The sequence below is a fragment of the Cupressus sempervirens genome, chromosome 9, assembly GCF_028749045.1.
Source record: "Cupressus sempervirens isolate cs-2001-9-10 chromosome 9, ASM2874904v1, whole genome shotgun sequence".
Taxonomy (NCBI): Eukaryota; Viridiplantae; Streptophyta; class Pinopsida; order Cupressales; family Cupressaceae; genus Cupressus; species Cupressus sempervirens.
This window is the reverse complement of record NC_143126.1, coordinates 14,262,301-14,287,103: the sequence shown is the minus strand read 5'-3', so window position 1 is coordinate 14,287,103 and position 24,803 is coordinate 14,262,301. Positions and strand designations below refer to the sequence as shown.

At 32.2% G+C, this 24,803-nt stretch overlaps 1 pseudogene across 1 annotated transcript in view; it reads left to right on the top strand.

The window, feature by feature from the left end:
• The first annotated feature begins 1,424 nt into the window (after positions 1 to 1,424).
• LOC149537405 (MADS-box transcription factor 23-like) overlaps positions 1,425 to 24,803 on the top strand; it is a 78,483-nt pseudogene continuing 55,104 nt past the window's right edge. The window contains exons 1-5 of the transcript XR_016356255.1: positions 1,425 to 1,749; positions 6,477 to 6,555; positions 17,652 to 17,728; positions 17,987 to 18,086; positions 18,184 to 18,225. The product of XR_016356255.1 is annotated as an MADS-box transcription factor 23-like (transcript). The remainder of the gene's footprint in view (positions 1,750 to 6,476; positions 6,556 to 17,651; positions 17,729 to 17,986; positions 18,087 to 18,183; positions 18,226 to 24,803) is intronic.

The following is a 24,803-nucleotide window of genomic DNA, read 5'->3' as shown; positions in this document are numbered from 1 at the left end:
GAAGTCCTCTAAAGAGGCTAATTCTGCATTAATTTGCTCTATGTGATTCTGTAAATGCCAAGTCATCATGTCCCATTTGAAAATAAGATTTATAAAAAATTATGAGTCACCTTCCACATGTAGTCTCCTCACCCCTAGCTTCTTGGATGCTCAAATTGCCAAGAACTTCAACTTCCGCCACATTAATTGTGTCATCCACAAGATGTTTATGAGATCCCCATTAATATTTGGATGATTAATCCTGCTTCCCAAGGGCCAAGGCTTCCCTTCAGGGCACCATAATAATGCATTTCTACCACCCTTCAGTAGATTATTGCTTAGAGAAAAAGGAGTAAGCGGTTTGCACCCATTCACAAGTACTAAACTAATCCTTTCTAACTACTATAAAAATGACTCAACTAGCACATTCTTGCTGTAAATTTGATAAATCAATATTTTATAAGAATACATTTTGTTTTGATCTTCATAAGGAAGAAAAGAGGGCAGCACCACAATCAAGTACTAAAAAATCAAACCTGGCATTAGTAAGAGTATTATACACAGAACAATAACTTGTAAGTAGAACGGCATACCAGTTTTTAATTATCAGAGTGCAATGATTTAAGCTTCCACACAGCAATTCTATAGTATATATTGTGTACTTGCCGAATATTATCGTCGGAAAAATCTGCACGGGCACGAACAAGGAGAGTACATACAACTTTTTATCGTCCAATAGCACAAATGACGTGTATACAGTGGACTTCCTCGCGAGGGTTTTGAGGCAAGCAGCACACCTCAAATCATCAGACAAAAAACCAATAGAATGGATTGTGAATGTCCTCCACATTCATTCTCTTATCTGCAACCCTAACAAAAAGACAAACTTGTGGGACCAAAAAAGTTGATATTACTTGCAGCTTGCAGATCATTTAATGTAGTTTTCGATTGTAACATTGTACAATTATCTAAGACTAATAATCTTTGCATACATTCCAATGGTTTAAGGTAAGTTTTTGACCAAGAGATTGTACAATTATCATGGTTTGAGATAAAGTTGGTCAATTATCATGGTTTGAGATAAAGTTTTTGATGAAAAGATTGTACGATTAGCATAGTTTAAGATAAGTAAGATTATACAATTAGCATGTTTTGAGATGGGCATTGCACAATTAGCATAGTCTGAGATAAGTTTTTGGATGTATAGATTGTACAATTAATTAGCATGGTTTGAAATAAGTTTTTGATTAAAAGATTGTACAGAAAGCATTGGTTTAAAAACAGTTATTGATGAAGAGACTGTACAATTAACATGGTTGAAGACCCACTTGCTGCAATTCCATCATACGGTGATGGAACCCATTTCTTTTAGCTTTAACCTTTGAGTTTCACACATTTCCTAAACGTGGGAATCCTAAGATTTGGCAGGTAGTAAGTTGTTTCATATTCAGAGGAAATCATAAAAGAGTCTTACCTAATTAGAGTGTTTAGTGTGGGTTTTGAGTATATCTTTGAGTGAGTTGGGTTGGGTGCAGATCTGTGGCTATTTTTGGGAAGAGATTCAGAGGTCTTTAGAGGGAGAAGTATGGGGCGAGTAAAGGTTGCAATGAAGAGAATAGAGAGCGTTACAAACAGGCAAGTCACATTATCCAAGCGCAAAGCTGGGTTGTTCAAGAAATGCATGGAACTTTCTGTTTTGTGTGACGCAGAGGTGGCTGCCATTGTTTTCTCAGACACCAAGAAACTTTACCACTATCCAGAGTCCCCAAGGTTAGTTTAATGCCTTATAACATGAATCTATTTCAGATCTTGTTTTCTTCAACACAAAAGTTTTGGTATAGTTTTTTGCTATGTTGAATCTTTCCATATTTCAGATTGCAGTCAAGTGATCTATCAATGAGATCATGTTATGAGTGTGATCTATCAATGAGATCATGTTATGAGTGTCATCTATTGTTGAATCTTCCATAAGAAAGAATCAGAGTTTAGATCACATTATGATTAGAAATAGGAGAATGATCTGAAATCTTTTAGGGAACACACATGGCAATCCATGATTCAACAATAAATATAAATTTTATGAAGATTAAGGACGGCCTTAACATTGCAATTCCATTTCAAGATTAGAAGTGTTGAATAGTCGAAGTTAACATATTTTTTTCAAGCTTAATTTTCTTCTTGGTGTGTGATGTTCCAGAATGGCCCAAAAATTCTGATAAAAGCAAGCAATACTTTTTCACAATCTTTGTAAGATACAAGAAAGAATGACAATTTAGATCACATTATTATTATTAGAAAGAGGAGAATGATCTGAAATGTAGATTCAAAAAGAAATCTTGTCGAGAACTAATATTTAGATGTGAGGATGGTATAACTGAAGATCATGTTGTAAAATGTGTGGCCTATTGTTGAGAGGCTATATAAAGATATATATAGTTTTAAAAAAGAATATAAGACATATTTGATATGAGTTTTTTTGATATTTCATATAATAAGAACTGTGTGGATATTTTTTTATAGATGTTTCAGATCTTCCTTCTATCAGTGTTGACTCGGTTGAGGCGATCCATCAGTAGATGATGATTAGCGTGATCAAAAGCATCAAACACAAAATATACACAGTTTAAACACATTTAATAAAAAGCTGCTTCAATCAGAAGCTACAAGCTAAAACATAAGTCCTTCAAGTTTAATAGCTTGTTTGCAGTTTTGACTTGTGACAATAAAAATGATTTTCTTCTTTAAATAATAGAACCCTTTGATTTGCATTGTGTTTATTATTTTGTTTGATATTACAGATTATAATCCATCCTAGGATCATCATGAATGTGATCAGAAATACCAAATAAAAAATATACACGGTTTAAATCAGTAGCTTGCAGATATTTTTTTAATAAAATCTGTCAAAAGGTGGTCCATTAGAACACAACCCACAGAGACTATTAAGCTAAACCATAAATCCTGGAGTTCCAGTTCAATGGTTTGTTTGCAGTTCAGGTTTATAATAAATAAAATTTATGATAAAAACAAGTGATAATTTCTTAAGATTTATGAAAGGTTTACAAAATATTTTAAAAATTAACTGTTATGGCATTCTGAACGCATTCAATGATCTATCATTAGAAAGAGGAGAATGAACTGAACTGAAAATTCAAGGAATGATCTACTTAGATCCCACGGCATGATACAGGCTAGATAAATTTTTCTGTTCCTTTGGAAACTGTCCCATAAAACTATTAATATAATAAAAAATAGATTAAAATTTGTGTGTCTACATTTAAGAATGATAAAAGTAAAACTGAAGGCTATGTTATAAAAATTGTGTAGTCTATTGTCTATAGGCTCTAAAAAACTATTACAATTTCCAAAAAAAAATACAAGACATATTCTTAGAGTTTTGAACATATTTCATACAATATGCAAAAGATAGAGATTGACATATATTTATGAGTGGATGTTCAATTTTTATTCAATGATAGATCATTAAGAAGAGGAAATGTCTACTAATGTAACAACAATGTCATCTAAGTATAACAACAAAATTCAATTGAATAGACAAACGGCAAGTTCGAAAATTAAAATAATTTTCCCACTTAATTTAATTAAGAAAAATAGATATACAATTAGATGTCTTGTGAAATAATAAAGTACATTTTGCCTATCATTGTGGATGCATATGACAATACATAAAAATAAACATGTCATATACTAGGAAGTGGAACAATCTCTAGAACTAGAGTTACATTCAATACATCATGTTGCAAATACCTAAGTTTTATACATGAGACGTCCATCGACACATTGTATAGGCTAATCTCCAGACAATATGCACTTAAGACAAAACAGAGTCAAACTTTTTTTTTTTCCAGATTCAGGAAAACGTATTGACTTTTTTCAAGTTTTTTGTTGTTTTCCACTTAGGGAGGATAGCCGCGTCCCATCATTTATATGTAATAATTATGATTTTATAATTATGTAAAAGTATTGAATTGCCATAAGACTGTAGTCCATCTGCAAGCTCCTATCTCCTAGGCTGTTGGATCTGAGTCTATCTGCTGTCTTGGACCAGACGTTTTTATTGGACACCAACCATAGAGTTGTTAGCTCCCTCGGAGTTCTTCATGACTTTGCTTCCTCCAATTCCAAATGATTGGATCCAATGGATCTGCAGCCATGCAACTAAACTACAATACACCTATGCTTAACTGTAGACTAAACAGTAGAAAATTAAAAATATTAACCATTGGCAGCTGTTTTGTTTGATTTTATTCAAGCAGATTCGGGTCGTGACATAAACTATTTAAAAAGGAAAATAGCTGTTCGACGCCATTGATGAAGACAAAATACTTTTAAATCACCTCATCTAATAAAAATAATGCTTCATATTCATTTACTGACGTTTATAAGCTTTTACATATAATCTTTAAGACAAAGTGAAACAAAATCTTATTCCAAACTTAATTTTAAAGAATCATTCATGTTATCTATTTATCTATGTCTAGCAATTTGGACTCACAAGTCCAATATAAAGCTACTGAAACATATTAACTAGAAGTCAAAAAAAGTAGAGACAAGTAGAAAACATCTTGAAAATCCACCATAAACTCTTGAACCTGAAAATAAATAAAATAAAATATGATAGCTTTGCCACTTTTATTTTTTAAACAAAATAATCTTGAAAATATTATATTTTATCATATAATAATATACAAAAAGGATTTACTTGCATGATCATACTCTGTAATGATCTAATCAAAATTTCAGTACACAAACTTGTTTCAAACTTCTAACAAGCATGATAACCTTATAATTTTTTTTCAATCTTTCCCAATTTGATAACGTTGGCATTCCAGTAATATGTATAATTAAGGCTGTTGTATTTTATGGAAAAAAAAAACTCTCTAAAATCGACATAAACAGTCTACAGACAAGCACCTAAATTATTGACAGCCGAAACTAAAAGAAGGGCTTTGAAGATAAAGTTTGTGAATTTCGAATTACATGTCTAATTATTGTTCTAGTTTGTATTTTTCTGAATTTTGATATTTAGGATAAATTTATATCAGATTTCAGTCTTTTATGAAAAAAATATAATCTTAAGACATAGAATAAAGCAATGATATGCTCAAATTAATAGATTATTTAAATATGAAATATTATTTTGTATAAAATATTAAAATAATTAATATTCCATCAATTTATTTTTTTGTAAAATTTTATTCTTTTCTTTGGTGAAGATAAAATCTGTTCTATGATTTTCTTTATTTCTTAGAGTAATATTAATTTTTTTTTTCTTAATAATTCCTATAAATTTTCCTTATTAAAGATTTAATATAGATTTTTAACTTTTCTTCTTTGGAATTCAAAATTGGGTCAATTGGAATTCAATGTTTTTACTTTTGTTCAACCTCTTGAATTTTTCATGTAAATCTTTGTAAAATAGATACATTAATCAAACATGATAATTTATCTAAAATATAATCTTATTTCCTACAATCAATTATTGATTCTAATTATTACCAATAATTTATGAATATTTCAACAAGCCTAAATTTATACCACATAATCATAAATTAAAATTATAGTATAACGATTGTGATCATATCATCCCACAATCTAATATTTCAACCTCATCACCTAAAAGATATTTTTCTTAGATAAAAGTAGAAAGAAAATCCTCATTCCTTGCTTATATACAACAATAACATAATCCCCCTATCTTGCATGATCTCTTTTACAAAATTTGCATAAACCAATACATATAAGAATTACATACATGAGTGTTGGTACTTGTTGACACTTCTTGGAGGGTGTGAGAGAAAATATATTCCTCAAAAGAATCAATGATCATCCAAATACAATCTATGATGTACCCTATAGTCAATTCCATAAATTTTTAGTAATAAAAGCATTCATTATGATCATGGAATCACCTTCAATATGCATCTTGGTTGAGGGAGAAAACACAAGGCTGAAGAAAAGCTATAAGGCTAAACCTTCACATAACCACACTTGTTTGCTAAAACTAAATCTGACAATAGAGCTTGGATGATGATACCTTTAAATATTTAATAAATATAATAACATAAATAAATTTAATATAAATTTACAATCCTATTTTTTATTACAATATTAAAAAACATCAACTCTATCAAAAACTATTTATAATAAAAACAAAGATACAATATAATTGTGAATTTTTAAAATAATAATAAAATTATTAATCAAACCAAAAAATTGTTCTAATTGTAGTAAAAAAAAAATTGTCCCAATTCTATTAAACTTTTACTTTTATCTTGCCTTGGTAAAAATTATCTAAATTTGTGATTTTAGAAAGATATTCAATCTTATTTTATCAAACTTTTTATTTTTGAAATTTTAATGATATAATTATTCTATATATACTTTTGATTTTGAGAGCAATGTAGAATACTCATTATCAAATTTTAAAATCTAGATAAATATGAGATCTAATGAAATTTTGTAATTTTTCACAGGGCTGTAAGAAGCACAATTGAAAGATTTATAAGCATTACTAATTGTCCACCACAAGTCACAGAGAGAAACACCAACCAGGTATGTTTATATGTAACAAATGATGTATACCATTTATATTCCTTAATTTAAAGTATTTCTTTTAAATATGTGCTATTTTATGTAAAATTAGGTAAAAGTTATTTTCTAGCTTTTTTTTACATAAACTCTAAAAATTAAAAGTTAAAAAAGAATATTATTTATAATTTATAATCTTATATACACAAAATAATTTAATTGATATTTTGTATATATTTAAAGAGGGGCATATTAAGATTTTTAAGTTACATAAATGAATACAATAAATTCTCTAATGCTAATATGAGTTAATTAATTATATATTATTTTTAAACAACAACAGATAACAGTCAACTTGAAAAAAACCAACCTTCATTACTATACAAAAATTGGAGGGAGGTGCTTAAACTATCAAAGGAGTTACATATTGCTTCTAAGATGAGCATCCAGAACAATATTGGATTCAAAAAGCTCAACAATAACAAGAAAAGTAGTAAAAACTATAATTTCTCATAGTCATGCTCTAGCTGAATAGTAGTATCAACAGGTGTTGATATTAAATATTGCATTTAGATATAAAGTAAGTGCAAATAAAAAATTGTGATAATAATAAGAATGAAATTATATATATATGAAAATTAAATAGAAGGGTTGAAACATATAATAATAATAATAATAATAGTGATGAATAATTTTAACTCATTATATTATAATTGATTAGAAATTAAAAAATAGGTATTTCTAACAAATAAGATATTTATAATTTTTTATTGCATGTCAATCCTTTAGGTCTAGGTTAGCTTTGTGTAGAATAATTTTTCCACATGACTTCTAGTCGATTCTCTTAGTTTTGCATATTCAAAAACTATTATTTTTGAATTTTTACTATTTAAAAAAAAAAATTAAATAAAAATTTCTAATCAAAATAAGGGGGATGGTCCGCATATAACCACATTTCAAAGGTTGTCAAGAGATCAACACTAAATTAGGAAAAGTGTGGGTTGTTTAAGGTTAAGGCCACATAGGGTACACTATTAGTAGATTTATTCACTTTCCTAAAAAATGTCTCTTATCTAGAACATAGGGTCATACCTAGACACTAAGGGCCCGTTTGGTTGCTGGAATACAATCGGAATAGGAATAGGAAATTAGAATATGATTTGTATTCTTTGTTTGGTGCGTGGAATAGGAATAGGGAATAGGAATACGTATTCTCATTTTACCCCCAAAATGAGCTTTTGTCCATTCCAAAAAATACCTATAATTGGAATTGCTATTCTTGCATTCATTTTAGCTTTCTCAAATTTGATTAAATTTTCAAATCCGCTTTGACCTGGAATGAGCGCTGGAACTTTGTTTTCAATATTTTCAAATATTTCAACGATTTTCCAATGGCGTCGATTGCATCTTCAGAAATATTTTCAAATGGCGCCGATTGCAAGTTAACCCTATTTCAATTTAAGCTTGCATAATCAAACAAGGGATAAACAAGATTGGATTGCATTTTTCCATTCCTATTCTTCATTCTCCATTCTCATTCAAAATTTCTATTTTAATTCTCAATTCCTACGCTTGCAACCAAACGGGCCCTAATAGTACAAGGGCCAAAATAGGTCATTCATAGTAGACAAACGACATCCAAACAAGTGGAAAAAAATTAAAAAAAGGATTTTGAAAGGCTCCCCAAGCCTTCACAATGGATAATAAATTGATATCATAAATTTCTTTGTAGTAAAGAACATCAACCCTTTAATTAAAGAACCACCCTCCATATGAAAAACTTCTTTAAACACCAATGACAAAAAGCTCACCTTAATAAGAGTACAAAGAGAAGAAATTATTAGTTTGGAGAGATAATCATAAATCCATTCTATAGTCGAGAAGCCATAGAAAGGAGAACAAAACCCATAGTTACTAGCCTCCTCCTTTGTGAAATAATTCCCCATCTCCATAGCAATCATGAAAGAGGAAGAAACAAAACTGAGTGCACCAAGTCCTTAGCATGGCCAATAGAAAAAAGCCCACCTCAATAGGAATTAGCAAGCCCCCAAAGTCAGCTACAAACTTCAACCAAAAATAACAAACTGGGAAAAGCCTTTAAAAACTATTAGCAATCATATGGCCACAAAAAGAAACAAAATAATTATTTATACTAGCTAAAATGGATATTCCAAACAAACAAAAGAAACCTAATTGTGACAATAACTTCTCTCACAGACCAACAAATGGGGGAAAGAAACTACACCCAAAAAATGGGGCTAGGCACCACCTTCAAGCTCATGGTAGGGGAGCACACACTCTATCCCAACAAGCCATTCTTACACAAGAAATTAAATACTCACAAAGCACTATGAAGCACCTAGCCTCCAACATATCAAGATTCCCCCATGAGGAGGCTTCACCAACAAGTATAGTAGAAGTGTTCCTCCAAACATAATACAAAGATTGCAGAGCACACATTTTGTTCCTACAAATAACTCTTTCAAACAACATTACAAGATTAGAAGGCACTCAAAGACACCTAGCCTCCAACACTTCAAGATCCCAACACAAAGAAGATTCACTAAGAAGTATTGCAACTAAGAGCCATGGGGGGAGGAAACCCCACTCTGAGCCCCATCATATTACAACATTAACAACTTTCATGCAAATTAGGTCTTTACATGGTCTGCAAAATAAATGGTAGATCTACCATCAGTAGGAGAAGTCCTAAACCAATCCTTGGTTCTACCCACACATTCAATAATGACAAAATGGAAAGAGAAAACTCTCCCCCATCCATTCATTTGAAAACCTAGTACAAGGAACCCAAATTAGTAGAACAATTTTGTCAAGAGGAATACATAATAATAGTAGAAACCATTACCAAGCAAGCATTCAAACCCATGTCTATTAGTCCAACTCTCCAAAAATGCACATACCAAAATCATTGTACAAAATACTTGGACAACTCCTACAAAGGGTTGTTAGGTGCATCCATCAAAGATACAAAAAGGGGCACAAGTCCTTTTAAACTAGTAGTCCAAGGAAGAGAAACCTCCTCCCACTCCCTCCATCAAACATGTTCAGAGAGTCATCAAAAAATTGCTCAAATCAAACACATAGAGGCAATGTCACAAGCCTTAGGGACCACGAAAAATTCTTCTTCTTTTTGAGCCAAATAATATTAGGCCTAAGTTGAGCACATGAAGCATTCCCCAAGTTAGGTATTAATAGGATAGGAAAAAAGTCTCATCCCCCTACCAAGCTATACCTAGAAAAAGAACATCCTTAACAATAAGGTGATAGTGACTTAAAACAAGAGCCACAAATGCCTCTCCCTTTTAGAAATGTCTACCAATGATCTCACATGGAAACAAATCGAATTACCCCAATATAGAGTGATAAAACTCCATCAAAATCCCAAGACAATGGCCCATGGTTAGAGTAGTGACAAGGGTGTTAGTGTAGTTTTTAATTTTTCCTATTTTGCTAGGTTTTTCCTACACTTTTAATAATCTCGCTTAGGTTAATAAAGCATGTCTTATTAGGGGAATGGTTGTGAGGTGTCACCTTCCTACATGTGAGCATCCATTAGCTATCTTGGAAAGATACTTTGCTATCTTTAGTCCGATAGATGGTTGCTCCTCATTGGTTGGTGTTGCCACCTCCTCCCTCTTCCTAGCCTATATAAGCATGCTACCTAGCTTGTATTTGTATATCTCTTGTTTTTGCATCCTCTTAATGCTATTTTGCTTCCAGCATTTGCATTACTCTCTTGGAGACTAACTCTATGATGCCATTTTGATTTTGTATCATTTGCATTCATAGTTTAGATATTTACTCTTTGCACTAGTTTTCTGGGTTATTAATCTTTTCAGATTCTAACATGGTATCAGAGCTTTTCTATGTGCAAGAGTAGATTTTAGTTTCCTTATTTGAGAGATTCGGGGGGGGGGGGGGGGGGGGCAAATAAACTTTATTGTAGTTTTTTGAAAAATGAAGTATGCTCTTCTCTTGCATCTTTGGATGATCCTGAGAATTAGAAATTTTTTGACAAAACCAATTTTTCTCTAGGGTTTCAATCTCAAATCTGACAACCAACTTGCATATTTGGAGTTTTCAATCAGTTTTGCAGGTTCCAGCATGCCATTGATGGACTTAGGAAGCTGATCCAACATTTTCATGTCATATTCTGGTTGCTGGGGTCATTTTTTGATTTTTGGAGCCATTTTTTACTGTTAAAGGCGTCTGATTTACACTACAACAACATCTTCTGTACATCAGCGAGAAAAACACTTTCTGGATTTTGTTTGCAGCCCCGAAAAACCATCTGGGTATCTTTTATATTTTGCATGCAACCTGTATATTTTGTAGAATCGAGCATGCAAAGCTACAGCCATACCCCTCTCCATTGGCAGTCTTAGATTTGAATGCAGTTTTCAAATGTCTCGTTCTTGCTCATACGGACTCCGATTTTGATGATTCTTGTTATGAACTTGGCTATTTTTTTGTGCTCTATCCACTAGTGGAGTTGTTTTTTGATTTTCATGCATGAATTTTTCAGAAATTGCAGATTCTCAGCTGTGACCGTGCACAGTTCTCGTTTTGGAAACTTCGAAGGATCATAAATTTCTCATATGACCTTGTATCGAGGCGATTCTTTTTTTGAAAGTGCATGATTTTTCGAGTAGATTGTAGTGGTGCTATTTGTTTCCTTGATTATTGTGCCCAAGTTTCACTTTTAGCATATGCTCTTCATGAGGGTTTGTAATGCATTGAAATCAAGACCACTAAGTATTTATTTCTAGTGGTAGTTGTAAATGCACTAAAATAAAGTGCCAAATCATATTTCTTTGGGGGGGTTCTTTGATTGAGTAAAGAGGGGGGGGGGGGGGCATTGTCATGGCTGGGTTCTCTTCTTTCTAGCATTTCTTCTCTGCAATTCTTCATCATGGATCAAACAAATATGCCCATCCTAACTCCATACAATTACTTTGAGTGGAAATCACGCATGACAATTCACTTAAGGAAAGTTGGATTAAATAGGATAACTATGGGACTTGAAACTGAACTTGCTAAAGATGAAGATAAGCCTAAGTGGTTTAACAAATATGATGAGGCATTTGGAACATTGTGTTTGTCTATTTCTCCTGACTTTCTATTTCACATTGAGTCTTTGGATACACCAAATGAAGTATGGACAAAGCTAGAAACACTATTTGGCACACAAGATTCAATGAGGGGTCATATGTTGGAAAATGAATTAATTAGTTTGAGTCCAGGCAATTTCAACACAATCCAAGATTTCTTCACCAAATTGAAATCACTAAGGTTGCAGTTAAAACAATGTGGAATTGAAAAGAAAGATGAACAACTGATTCTTAGTATTCTCTCTAAGCTAAGTTCAGAATATTCTGTGTTTGTCTCTACCTTCTATGCTACTAAGGGTGCACTTGGTACTCAATTCACCATGCCATCTTTAGATGATTTTGCTGTCAATCTCACTCGAGAACAAGACAAGCTAATCCAGATGGGCATTCTTAAGTCCTTTAAGTCACATGCCTTGGCTGCTAACCAAGGCACAAAAGAACAACAAGGACAAAGTAGTAACAACAATAGTAAGGACAAGAAACAAAAGAATAGCGAGCAGAAGAAGGATCAGATATTGATTTTTTCAAAAGCAACTATTGATACACCATCTTCCAAGGGCGATAAGCCTAAGAAAGAAAAGGTCAAATGTGCCTATTGTAAAAGACTTGGTCATGATGAACATAAATGTTTGCAGAAACAACTTGATCACTTGACATACATTCTTGAGAAGAATAATATCAGTGTTTCTCAGTCTATCAAACAAAGTTCTAATGAAGGGTCTAACAAGGAAAAAGATAACAGCAAGGGGAAAGGAAAGGGAAAGGCCTTTTTTGTAGTTGCTTCCTCACCATCCACTTGGGTTCTTGATTCGGGTGCTTCACACCACATGGCTTCATCTAAGGAAGAACTTGCATCCTTGGAGCCGTGTACTATGCATTCTATTTTGATGGGTGATAACACTCTTGTTGAGGTGTGTGGGAGAGGGTCTGTTGATGTGGGGGATGGCACATTCCATGATGTTCCTTATGTACCCTCATTGTCAACTAATCTCCTATCAGTACACCAGATCACTCACACAGGTTTAGGCAAGCGGGTTGAGTTCACTCCTGATTCAGTGGAGATACGTGAGTTGCACAATGATTCTACAGTTGCAGTTGGGAGAGCAGATTATCAGTCACGACTCTATATATTTTCTCACTTTGTTCCTGATCATCCTTTGACTGTTTCACTCATTCACTCTAATGATGTGAGCAGATTATGGCATGAGCGGTTTGGCCATCTTAACTTCCACTACTTGCATCAGCTTAACTAGCAGAGCATGGTCATAGGGTTGCCTTCTACTTTGACATTGGAGTCACTTGGAATACATGATAGATCTTCTAATGGGTTAGATTCACTTGAGCAGTCTTCTACCTCCACTTCTAATGCAGAGAGTGATTCAGAGGACTCACCTCCTTCCTCTCCTAGTCATCATTCACAGGTTGATGATTCTTCTCTAGATTCTCCATCTTTTGGTCCACTTTGGGCTAGACAGACCTTGCAGTTTGCAAGTGATTGGATTGGGGATCCATCAGACACCAAGCAGACTCGTTCACAATTCCAGGATGCTCTACATATCTTCATTGCTACTGCCTCAAATCCATAGTCCTTTCATGAGGCTTCTGGTATTTCTGAGTGGGATACAGCTATGCAAGAAGAATATAGTTCCTTGATGAGGAACCACACTTGGGATCTTGTCCCTTTTCCTAAGGGAAGAAAACTTGTTCGATGTAAGTGGATCAACCGGACAAAATTTGCAAGCTTTGCTGGAGGTGCAGGATGCTTCATCTTTTGGGGGGGCCTCTTCCTCTCACTTGGAGTCCTAATTTTCTTTGGGGAGTCTCTTTTCTCTCTCTTTTGGGGGAATTTTATGTACATGGGTACCTCATCAGGCTTGACTTGCCGGGACCCATTTCTACATCCACCTAAGCTTCGCTTATGGGGGGGTGTTAGTGTAGTTTTTTATTTTTCCTATTTTGCTAGGTTTTTCTTACACTTTTAATAATCTCGCTTAGGTTAATAAAGCATGTTTTATTAGGGGAATGGTTGTGAGGTGTCACCTTCCTACATGTGAGCATCTATTAGCTATCTTGGGAAGATACTTTGCTATCTTTAGTCCGATAGATGGTTGCTCCTCATTGGTTGGTGTTGCCACCTCCTCCCTCTTCCTAGCCTATATAAGCATGCTACCTAGCTTGTATTTGTATATCTCTTGTTTTTGCATCCTCTTAATGCTATTTTGCTTCGAACATTTGCATTACTCTCTTGGAGACTAACTCTATGATGCTATTTTGATTTTGTATCATTTGCATTCATAGTTTAGATATTTACTCTTTGCACTAGTTTTCTGGGTTATTAATCTTTTCAGATTCTAATAAAGGGTCATCTAGGAACCCCCAAACTTGCAAAACAACTCTTTGTAGTGGATTCTATATTTTGCACAAATAAATGAGGCCAAGGCTTTCAATAGAAAAAGACAAGGTAACTGCAATCTAACCATCACTTTCCTCACCCTCTTGCACATCCCCTTTGCAACACCATTTAAATTTCCTCTCCCACTCCATTTTTTGCTCAACCTCTCCATTTTTTCCCTTTATTATTTATATTGATTATTAAGAATAAATGGCATTTGAGAAAAACTTGGAAAAACAATAACTGAGATGAATTTACAAAAAAAATAGATTATCAAAGGTAAGATAAAAGACAATTCATGTCTTGGAATGATTTTGATATAGATTAGAATCATTTTGTTGTAAATGTAAATATTTCTTTAGGAAATGTTTCTTGAGTGTAATTAACTATGCAAAAAATTTCTTCAATTCATATCTTTAAATGCAAGGAAAAAATACATTATTGCACAATCATGCACTAGTCCAACTCCTAGCTATTACTAAAAAATGTTTACTTTAATCAATAAGTGTAAATTTATTAAGAAAAAAATAAATAGCTTGGGTTTGTATACACAAAAAGAGATGAAGTAATGTATGGCTCTTTGGACCAATGAATGATATGATTATGTGATAATAAGTGTTGACATGGTAGGGTTAATGAAATGTATAGGAATGTGCATTATGAGTTAGTGAGGGGTGGATAGAGATCAAGCAAAGAGCTAAATATGACACAAATATGTACTACATATATTTTTATTACATATATATTTATTATTATATAAAGAAGTTCTTCAAAAATATGCTAGGAAAATAAATGTGGATGACATGTATGTCAAAAACAACATTACATTTTTTCCTGAGTTCACATAGATATACATATACGTACATATACATATACATATGCATATGCATGTGCATGTGTATGTATGTACCTACATACAAAGTAAATGAACACTCACAAACATTGATGAAAGGAAATTTCTACTATAAAAAGGATATCAAGGTCCATATGAAGTAACAAATAGAACAAAATTTATTCACGCATTCTTCTTCCTTGATAGGTGTATCAATGAGAACATATAAAGTAAAGAAAATATGTGGGGTGCTTAGCTTTTATTATAGAAATAAAGATTAAAAAACAAATTACAAGTTGATATGGAACAGTAAAATAAACATATTATCTCATATGACATCCAAAAGTATTAACCCACAATAGTTAAGGTCAACAAATAAGTTCCTAATAGGCAAGCGCCTACAACACAACGGTAAATTATGATTCACCTTTGTGAACATCATCTATATGCAATGAGTATTAAGTGTTCCACATTCATCGTCGTGAAAAATGAATTGTTATAAACTACTACTTGTAAAACATTAAAAAAACAAAAATATAATTAATTATACAATTGAATCTTAATAGCAATATCAAAATTTGATCTCTTTGTATGTATTAACTTATTCCTGTATATATGTATAAATTTAGTTGTATTTATTACTTTAGTACATATATATTTTTGAAAAATGTAATGTTGTTTTTGACATGATGCTTGCACAAATATACAGTCTTGGTCTCCCATATTATAAGCCACAAATTCTCCAGAGTGACATTTAGTCATCTACGAGAGCATTGAATCCATTAATCTAGTGTTTCCGGTAGATTATACGAGTTATGTTCTTTTATTATACTTTTTGTCATACCTCTTGTTTCTATTTTTTTCATACAAGTTCTGTGTGATTACGTCCTTGTGTTGGAACGTCTTTCACCACAAACTGGGCTAGTAATTTCAACGTGAGCTTTTGTTATTATAAAGCTATTCTTGTGGCCATTTAAAAGAGGTATTTTTATAACTCAACTCAGTTATTTTGATGTGTTATATTATAATATACTCACATTATCCTCCTCTATGGAGGAATGTTGATCTGATTAAATAGGATAATTAAACATTTTATTTTAAGAATAGAATGCAGCAGAGAGACGTTGAAATTTTGAATATAATGGCATGGATTCATTCGAAATAGAAATTTTGAATACAAAGTAGCAGAAAGTTTGTATTTCAATCCAAAATGAAAATTTGTATTTAGTTTGTAATTAGGAGAGAAGAAAGAAAGTAAAGGGATCATTCAATGGATATGCACCTTCAGATGATTGTTGTTTTGCAATCAATTTGTATGACTCTGATTTTAATGTGTTGGTTTATGGATGTGTTTTGCCTATCAATAAATTGTATAGATCTGAATATTATAAATAATATTTAATATTTAATATTTTTATATAATGCTAATGTTAGTATTTTATTTAAAAGATTACAATTATAATTATAGATACAAAATTTCTATTTTTAGTATTTTTAAACTTTAAGATTTCACCCCAATCCGAATTCTTAGTAGGTCTTGCATCCACTCTCTTTTTTATTACAATGAGCTAAAACTTAAATTTAATTTTTTGAAGGCAAGGCCTAATGGTGTGATCAATTCTAGCTAAAAAAATACATAATAGAATTATACACAATGTTTATCAAATGCATGGTTAATAGAAACTTTATCTATTTGGTGTAAGAATGGGGTACTCTATAACTTGATTAACTTTAAAGACATAACATCATCATGTTTCACATGTCACATTTTATATGAACTTACATACATTGATATATAGAGATTAAAAGGTGATTTTTATTGTTGAACTTATATCATATAATTTTTGTGTTAATTTAGTTTTCTATAGTAGCCCACTCACATTTTCCTTGATGAAATTGTTTTTATTCATTAGAGCTGAAGCCAAATTAAGTAAGACTATAGTAAAATCCAAGTGAATTCTCATCTAGTACAGTTAAAATGTTTAACTTGACTACTCAAACATTGGATTGTGTCATACAACTCAAGATGATCCACATTTATCTCCAACTCCCTCATTCTAGCTAATCATATAGATGTCTTACTCTAGGTTGGGTTTATCAATTGCTACCTAAGGAATATTATTCCACTGAATTTTTGGTAATCTTTGATCGCAAGTACTAGATTCTCTAGATTCTCAATATAGTATTATATGATACATTTAGGTGAGTTGAAAAAAATTATTCAATATAATCTTAAGTTTGAGCACCCTTAATCATCCAACACTAAGGAAATGATATAGTTTAAAAAAAGTAAGTGAACTTTAACTATTTAACACTTATAACCTATGAATCAAGCGTTAATGTATGATGTTTAAGTTGTTCACTTAAATTCAATTCAAATTTAACAAAATAAAAATTTATATCAATAACTATGTTTTCACTACAATTATTTTCAACTTTTGAATAAACCTTTTATAAATTAAACTAACATTTATCCTAGAACCTATTTTTTAAGAAAATAAATTAAACTTGCAACATGTAAAAAAAACTTTATGCTTAAATTTATTTCTTAAAGTTATTATTCTTTTTTTAAAACTAAACATGTACCATTTATTTATTGATATTTATGATTGTTTAGGAAGGGATATATCATGAATTAGGACCATATATAAGTGGTTTGAGAGAAAAGACCAGGGAATTGGCTTAAATTTATTTCTTAAAGTTATTATTCTTTTTTTAAAACTAAACATGTATCATTTATTTATTGATATTTATGATTGTTTAGGAAGGGATATATCGTGAATTAGGACCATATATAAGTGGTTTGAGAGAAAAGACCAGGGAATTGGAAAAAGAAAAGAAGTAAGTACTTTCTTTGTTTATTTATTTTTACAATACATTTTTTAATTATATGTATTTTACTTCAGTTTTAAAAGTGTTTTTAAAAAAATTAGTTTAGTTTATATATTTGCAATAGTATGATAAGATTTTAGAATTTTATGGAAATATGTTGTTGTAAATAAATTAAAAAATTAATTTTAAAAAAAAAAATATGATATTTGCAAATAATATTTTTTATAGTATACTTTGCTTCATAATTTAATAATAATTATTCTATAGGAATCTAATGGGAGAAGACTTGGATTTGCTATCTCTAAGTGAACTAGCAACCTATGAAAGTATCCTTGAAGAATCTATCAAGAAAGTAAGAAATAAAAAGGTAAGAGAAGAAAAAAATAAAATCACAATAAAATTTTATTGTGTAAAAAAATTGTAATAGAGAAATTAACTAATTTATCCAATATTTTTTATGCTAGAAACAAATGAGGATGCAAGAGGTGATAAATAATGAAAATCAGGTAAGTACTTCATTTTCTTTAAAGCATACAATCAATTTTACATAGAATATTTAAAAACTATTGATTACAATAATCAAGATATGTTGTTAAAAAATATTTTGATAATGTAATGCATCATTTCTATTATTGTTGTACATTAAATTATGTTTTTCAATATCATACACTTTTGGTTGTAGAAGTTAAGTTATTGATGCTAATTAATTTATATTAAATGAAATAATTTAATGATTTAATAGTTATCACTTCTTATAGTATAATTATGTTTATCATATCATATATTTTCTTATAATTGATATTACATTCATAATATTAATCAATTTATATTAGAGAAGGTACTAAATAATAAAAAGCCCTTTCATGTCATTTAAAAGACGTGTTGATGATAGGAAATAATCTCTCTCTCTCTCTCTCTCATGAATAGTCCCTTCTCTATTAATAAAATATTAAAGTTATATATGCACAAAAAGGGGCTGAGGGATATGAGATCACCCTGCAAAAGTACATATGACAACAAGGCTAGACAACTTACAAACTACTCATAAAAAAACAATATAAGAAACCTCAGGCTACAAGAGAAGTGACAACCGATGGGGAAGGATCCTGGGGATCATGAGAACCCCATACATCAATAGGGTTAGTGGGTTGGTTTTTCAGAGACCACTCATCATCAATAGTATCTTTTTATTTTCCTTTTTCCTCCTTATTCCTGGGAGGCAAAATTGTTAGAGGTAGGTGAGGGAAATACCATTTGGAAGAAGTGGCCTTTGGCCACACAGAACCACCACCAAGGGTGGACAAACCAACACTAATAAGAGCAAGAGAAGTAGCAGGAGCAAGACCTGAGGACCAACCTGAACCATACCATAGTAGAGCAGCTGAGTAGTGACACCAACCATCATTCCCACCACCAAGAGAGTAATAAGGATCATTTGATCGAGGAGTCTGGGAGTGATAATCAAAAGAGTTGGGGCCTTGACAATAGTCACGTGGCAAATTGCAGTTAATAGAACCAATATTTGGTGACACTTTGGCCACCGTACAAGGTGCATTACCTTAGTGATTGAGCAATTCCTATAGGTGGGCCACCTCAAGGGCCATCTTGTAGGCCTATACTTGTATTTGCATCATTAAATTATTACATATGCAAGCTTTAGTATACATAGAAATATTTACTCCAAGAAAGTTGTGAGTGAAAAGATCAACATTCCTATCCTTCCAAAGTGTGAATAGAATCTCCATCATGAAAGAATGCCAAATCTGGGTAAACTTGGAGGGAATTATGGGCAAATCTCCTAGCAAGATCATATGCCAAGAAAATGGCTCTAGCCTCTAGGGCTTAAGAAAATCATGTATCAAGAAAGAGAAGTGCTAAGTTGATGTGTCAATGAGTGGACTAGCTAGAAAGGATTAGAATGGAGAAAGAAGAAAGAGATTGACCAAAATAGAGATTTGAACAAGCAAAAGTAGTGTAAAACCTAACAGATCATTTCACTATTAAATTCTAACCCTTGTAGCAGGAAATCTCTTAGCCAAGTGGACCTAATATTCTTATTGAAATCCTATATGGTAACATTCTATTATAATGTTCTATCTTTTGGGTCTTGTCCTAATAGCTATATTACATCATCGATGCTAGTGTTTCCATGTGCATGTGGAGTTGTGTACCATGAGATAAGACCACTAAAAGGAGAAATTACAATGTGTGAGTTTACCCCTATGGTGGGGGACTCGCTAGATTAGGTGACATATTTCCATTATCCCTCTTAGTTTGATGATTTTCAATTTGAATATGATGCTAAAGGTAAGAGAACTTGTTTGTGGATTAATCATGGCCATGGAGAGTTACCACAACTTCTGATTTTGTGTGATCTTTGTACCTAAAATTTGAACCAAGATTGACCAAATTTTATTTTTTTGAGTGCAAAGACAAGTCAACATTTTTTAGAACTATACGGGTTGGGATATTACTATTTCATATAATGATAAATCTACTGACAACCACCCCACATTCTTATTATTCAGGGTCTTTTGTATATATGATTTTTTTAGTCTCTTTAGTTAGGTGTCAATTTTATTTGTGTTGAGTCTATTTTTTTTTGGTTTTTCCATCTTTTTTCTTCTTTTTCTTTTTAAGTCTTTGAGTCAGGGAGTCACCATGTTTTGTTGGGGTTGTTCCCAACATGTGGTCCATCCCAACTGGTCTCGATTTCTGGAAGAGGTGTTTCTTCGTCAAAGCATTTCGATAACTTTGTTTCTTGTACGAACTAAATACAGATGTTCCTTATAGGTAAAGAGGACTTTAGATCTTAAAATTGGATTCTAGATTGATCACTCTCAACAGTTTACACATTCAAAGAATTGGTCATCTAGGTTGCTTTCAACCCTTGTGGATAGTGGCTAAGGGATAGTCCAAATTTTTTTGGTTTGAACAAAGGATTTTCCTAAGGGCTTATCAAAATCACTTGTTGGCATGTGAGTTTCTCAAACTTCCTTAAAAGAGGAACACATGAGTAATCAGATTGGAAAAAGGTCCATAAGAAAGGAGCACCAACATCTTGACCACATAGTCTAATTGTTATCAAGAGATTTTTTATATAAAAAATGGTGTCATCAAATAAGATTTCAAAACTTGGTATAAACAAAAATAAGGTGATCAACGAGAGCTATCACAATATAATCACTGGCTCACTTCAAATAAACAAAAGTTTCAAGGAAGAATCAATTGGAAATGCATGATCTCCATGAAGTTGACAAAAAGGATCACCAGAAATACAAAAGAAAAGTAATTGATGACTCATTAAGAGCCCTCTAAATAGTTTCTTACATCTGGTCATGTAATGAATGGAAATTTGTTGATGAGGATTTCTTAAACTCTCACCGGTAAGAGAAATATTGATTCTATGTTGTTGAACACTTGTGGTGATTAGCACTTAGGAGCATCATGGGAATTAAGACACTAAACACACACTAAGCGTGAAAATTAAAAAGTTCAAGTTTCTTGATTGAAGTTCTCAAAAGCCACTAGTGACATCTATAATCAAGTTGCAAACTTGATACAGGTTCAAAAATTTCTTGCTGATAAAGAAATGCCTTTGTCATTTCTTCCTTTTGTTGGGTATCTTCCAAGGTGCCATAGAGAGTGGAAGTTTTGTAGGTAGGGTTTAGGAGTTTGGTCAAGTAGCATCATTTTTAACCCCTATTACTAGTATGCTAATGTTTATCTTTTGTGTAGGTCATCATGACATCATCATCATCCATAAAAAAAAATTACCATGGTATTGCATGTGCATTTTAAAAATAGGCACCTTAGGATTTTAGATAGAAGAAGCAAAAGGAGTTCAAGTCTATAACAATGTTGGACTATAAAGAGGACATAAATCATCAAAAAGATCAAGAATAATTACACTAGAGTGCTCCAAGATCTTGTTTGAGAAGAACTCAAAAACCATTTTCAAAATTGAGAACTTTGATTTTTGGGTGAATTGAGCACCTTGCGCACTTCCTTGAAGGTGCATAGGTGGTGCACATTGCAATTTTGAATATGCATAAGTTGGAGGACTCCAGAAGGTGCACATGTGTGAAGGTGTACAGGTGCACATTATAATTTTGAATATGCATAAGTTGAAGGACTTGCAAAGGTGCGAAGTGCGTAGGTGCGCAATTTGAAGATTTGGTGAGTGAATTGTCTCTAAAGGTGTGTAGGTGCACATATTTAAAACATTCAGAGGCCCCCGAGGTCCCCAGCATTACCATGGCTTCGTCAACTTCTACAGTAGCTACAATCACACTCAAACCCATCACTTTCAAGTTCCAAGGAATGCCCAAGAAGTCACACTTCATGATTTCCATAGGGAAGTGAGGGTAAAGTAGGAAGCTTTAGACTTGATAACTCCTCAAGAAATCACCTCTTCCATCCAAAAGTTCAAAGGGGAAGATCCACACATCAGTTTGGTTGAAGGTCAACAAGACCTAGATGATGGAAACTGAAAATTGTGGACTGAGAAAATTTCTCATTTTAGAAAATTGTGGAGTTAGGAAAAATTCTCACTTTGAAAAATTGTGGAGTTAGAAAAATTATCACTTTGGAAAATTGTGGAGTTAGAAAAATTTTCACTTTGGAAAATTATGGAGTTGAAAAATTTTCACTTTGGAAAATTGACACTTAGAAGAATTTTTAGATTTTTGGGTCCTATCACCAAGGTGCACTTTTTGAATGTGCATTTCTTTTGAAGGTGCACTTTTTAGAGGTGCACTTTTTGAAGGTGCGCTTTTGCAAGGTGTGCTAAATCAAAAGGTGCACCGACAATTTTGAAGAAGAAGCAGTGTGCCAATAGTTAACTACCAGTTGCTATTTTAGAGCATTCCATGCATCATAAACATGTTTTAAGGACAATTCAACTCCTAAAGACACCTAGAGAAGGTTGAGCTTCCTTTTTTAGAGCTCTCAATAACTCCTAGATCATCTCATGGCTTCTATCTTCTTATCTTCTTCTTCTTTTATTGTTTTAAGTCATGTAAAGTCTCATGCACCCATTAATTGATATAAACAAGGGTGGAGACCTACATAGTACCATTTAGAGAGTCAATTTGTATGTAATAAGCTTTATTTTATTAGTTTTTAGCATAATGTTTGCATTAGAAGAGTTCTCACTCCTAACACAAAAAGAGGAGAGGATTTCTTTTAAGTACATGGATGTAATATGTACTCTAGGCTATTATTTTGATGCAATAATATATGCTATTGGTGCTCTCATTTTGAGTGTAGTAAATCTTGTTGGAGTGTGTTATTTTTGTGAATGTATGTTTATGAATAGTAATGGAGCTAATAGTTTTATTACATTTCTATGATTGTGCGATCTTTTAGTTCTGGCATTTGCCTTATTAACGAATTCTGGTATTGTGACAAATTGGAGAAAGGATCACTATTGTTCTTACATAATATTTTGTCTCATGTGAGCCCACTTTTCGTGGCCTCTCAATTTGATAAAATATGAAACATATTTTGAGTATTATTGAAGTTCCCATCGATGATTGTTTTAGTGGAGTTGAGGAAGTGTTGCTCCTAATTTCATTGGTTTCCTACTAGATCCTTATGATAATTTAATACACAGACGTGTTGTTACTTTGGCTTATGTTAGGAATTTCCCTTTTAGTAATTTTCTTTAAATCTCTCTTTACTCTATCTTTGTTATTTTCTTTTCAAACACTTATTAAAATATGAATTCATATAGTTGCATTGATAACTCACATTTATCATAAAATAGAAAATACAAAAAAAACATCTTCCTTTGTGGTTACATTTCAACAGAGTTGTGTAGATTGGTGGGTACCAACAAAGACCTCCTTGTGAACATACACATTTATTTCAATTGAGTTATCTAGCATGTTGAAAAACAACCATCTGGAACCTTGGAGTTAGTTATTGATCAGATTTTCAAGAGAGAGATTCGAAAGGATTTATATTATAAAGCATAATGCAAAATCACCTCTCAACACACAATAACACCATATTTGTTAACTAGGGAAACCTTGATTAGAGGGGATACCTCGGTGGGTATGGTACCCACAAAAAGATATATGAATATAAATATTCCTTGTAAAATGATGGACCCTATTAGGAGTCAATGAAATACAATCAACACATTTGAGTCCCTATTAAGAGACTTTGAATCCTTGTTAGGAGATTCCAATCCTATTAGGAGTTGAAAGGAAGATAGATTGACCCACTATCTAAACAACTTCAATACTATCATCACTAAATAATACAAGTGTACATCAACAACTATCCAACAATAACTTGTCTTGCCAATTACAATTCCTTGTAAGCTTACCGTTCCTCAACTGCATCAATCCCTTCTTTGATCCAAAATATATTCATGCTCAAGCTCACAAAATACAATATGATCTCACTTATTACAAAATATCTGGACCAAATACCTATCCACAAGAAAATGAACTTTCCTTTATACAAAGTCCTAAAATAAATTCTTAATTTGTCCTTGAGGTTTTCCTAATTTACAATAATAATATAGAACCAACTTAAGATATTACATTACACGTTACATTAGAATATTACATCTTTTCATAATTACAAGCAATCTGTCTGATCACAATTTTCATAACTTTCCACTTGTTGATCATCTAATTATGCGTGCTTGACCAAGACATCTTCAACATGTATTTAACCTCATTCTGAGCTCACTCTACTAGATTCCATCTTTGTTAGGAGATAAAATCCAAACAATAGTACTAGTTTTCTAGAAATGTTGTATGAAGGCTACCTTTACAAAAATATGCATAGCTCTATCCAATCTTTATATTTTTGTATGCACTCTTAACTGTAGCATCTAAACATACTCTAGAACATAATTCTGGGTGCACATTAGTTTATCTTCAATCCTTGAATTATGTAAATCCAATCTATGTCTTTTATTCACATAGTTTTCATAGAACAACAAGTATGTTGACATCAATAAAAACCTTTGTCATGAATGCAACATATAATCACTAAATCATGTCGCCAACACTGCTAAGATACACCTCCATAGGAATACCATCATCATTCATGCTAGCAAAAA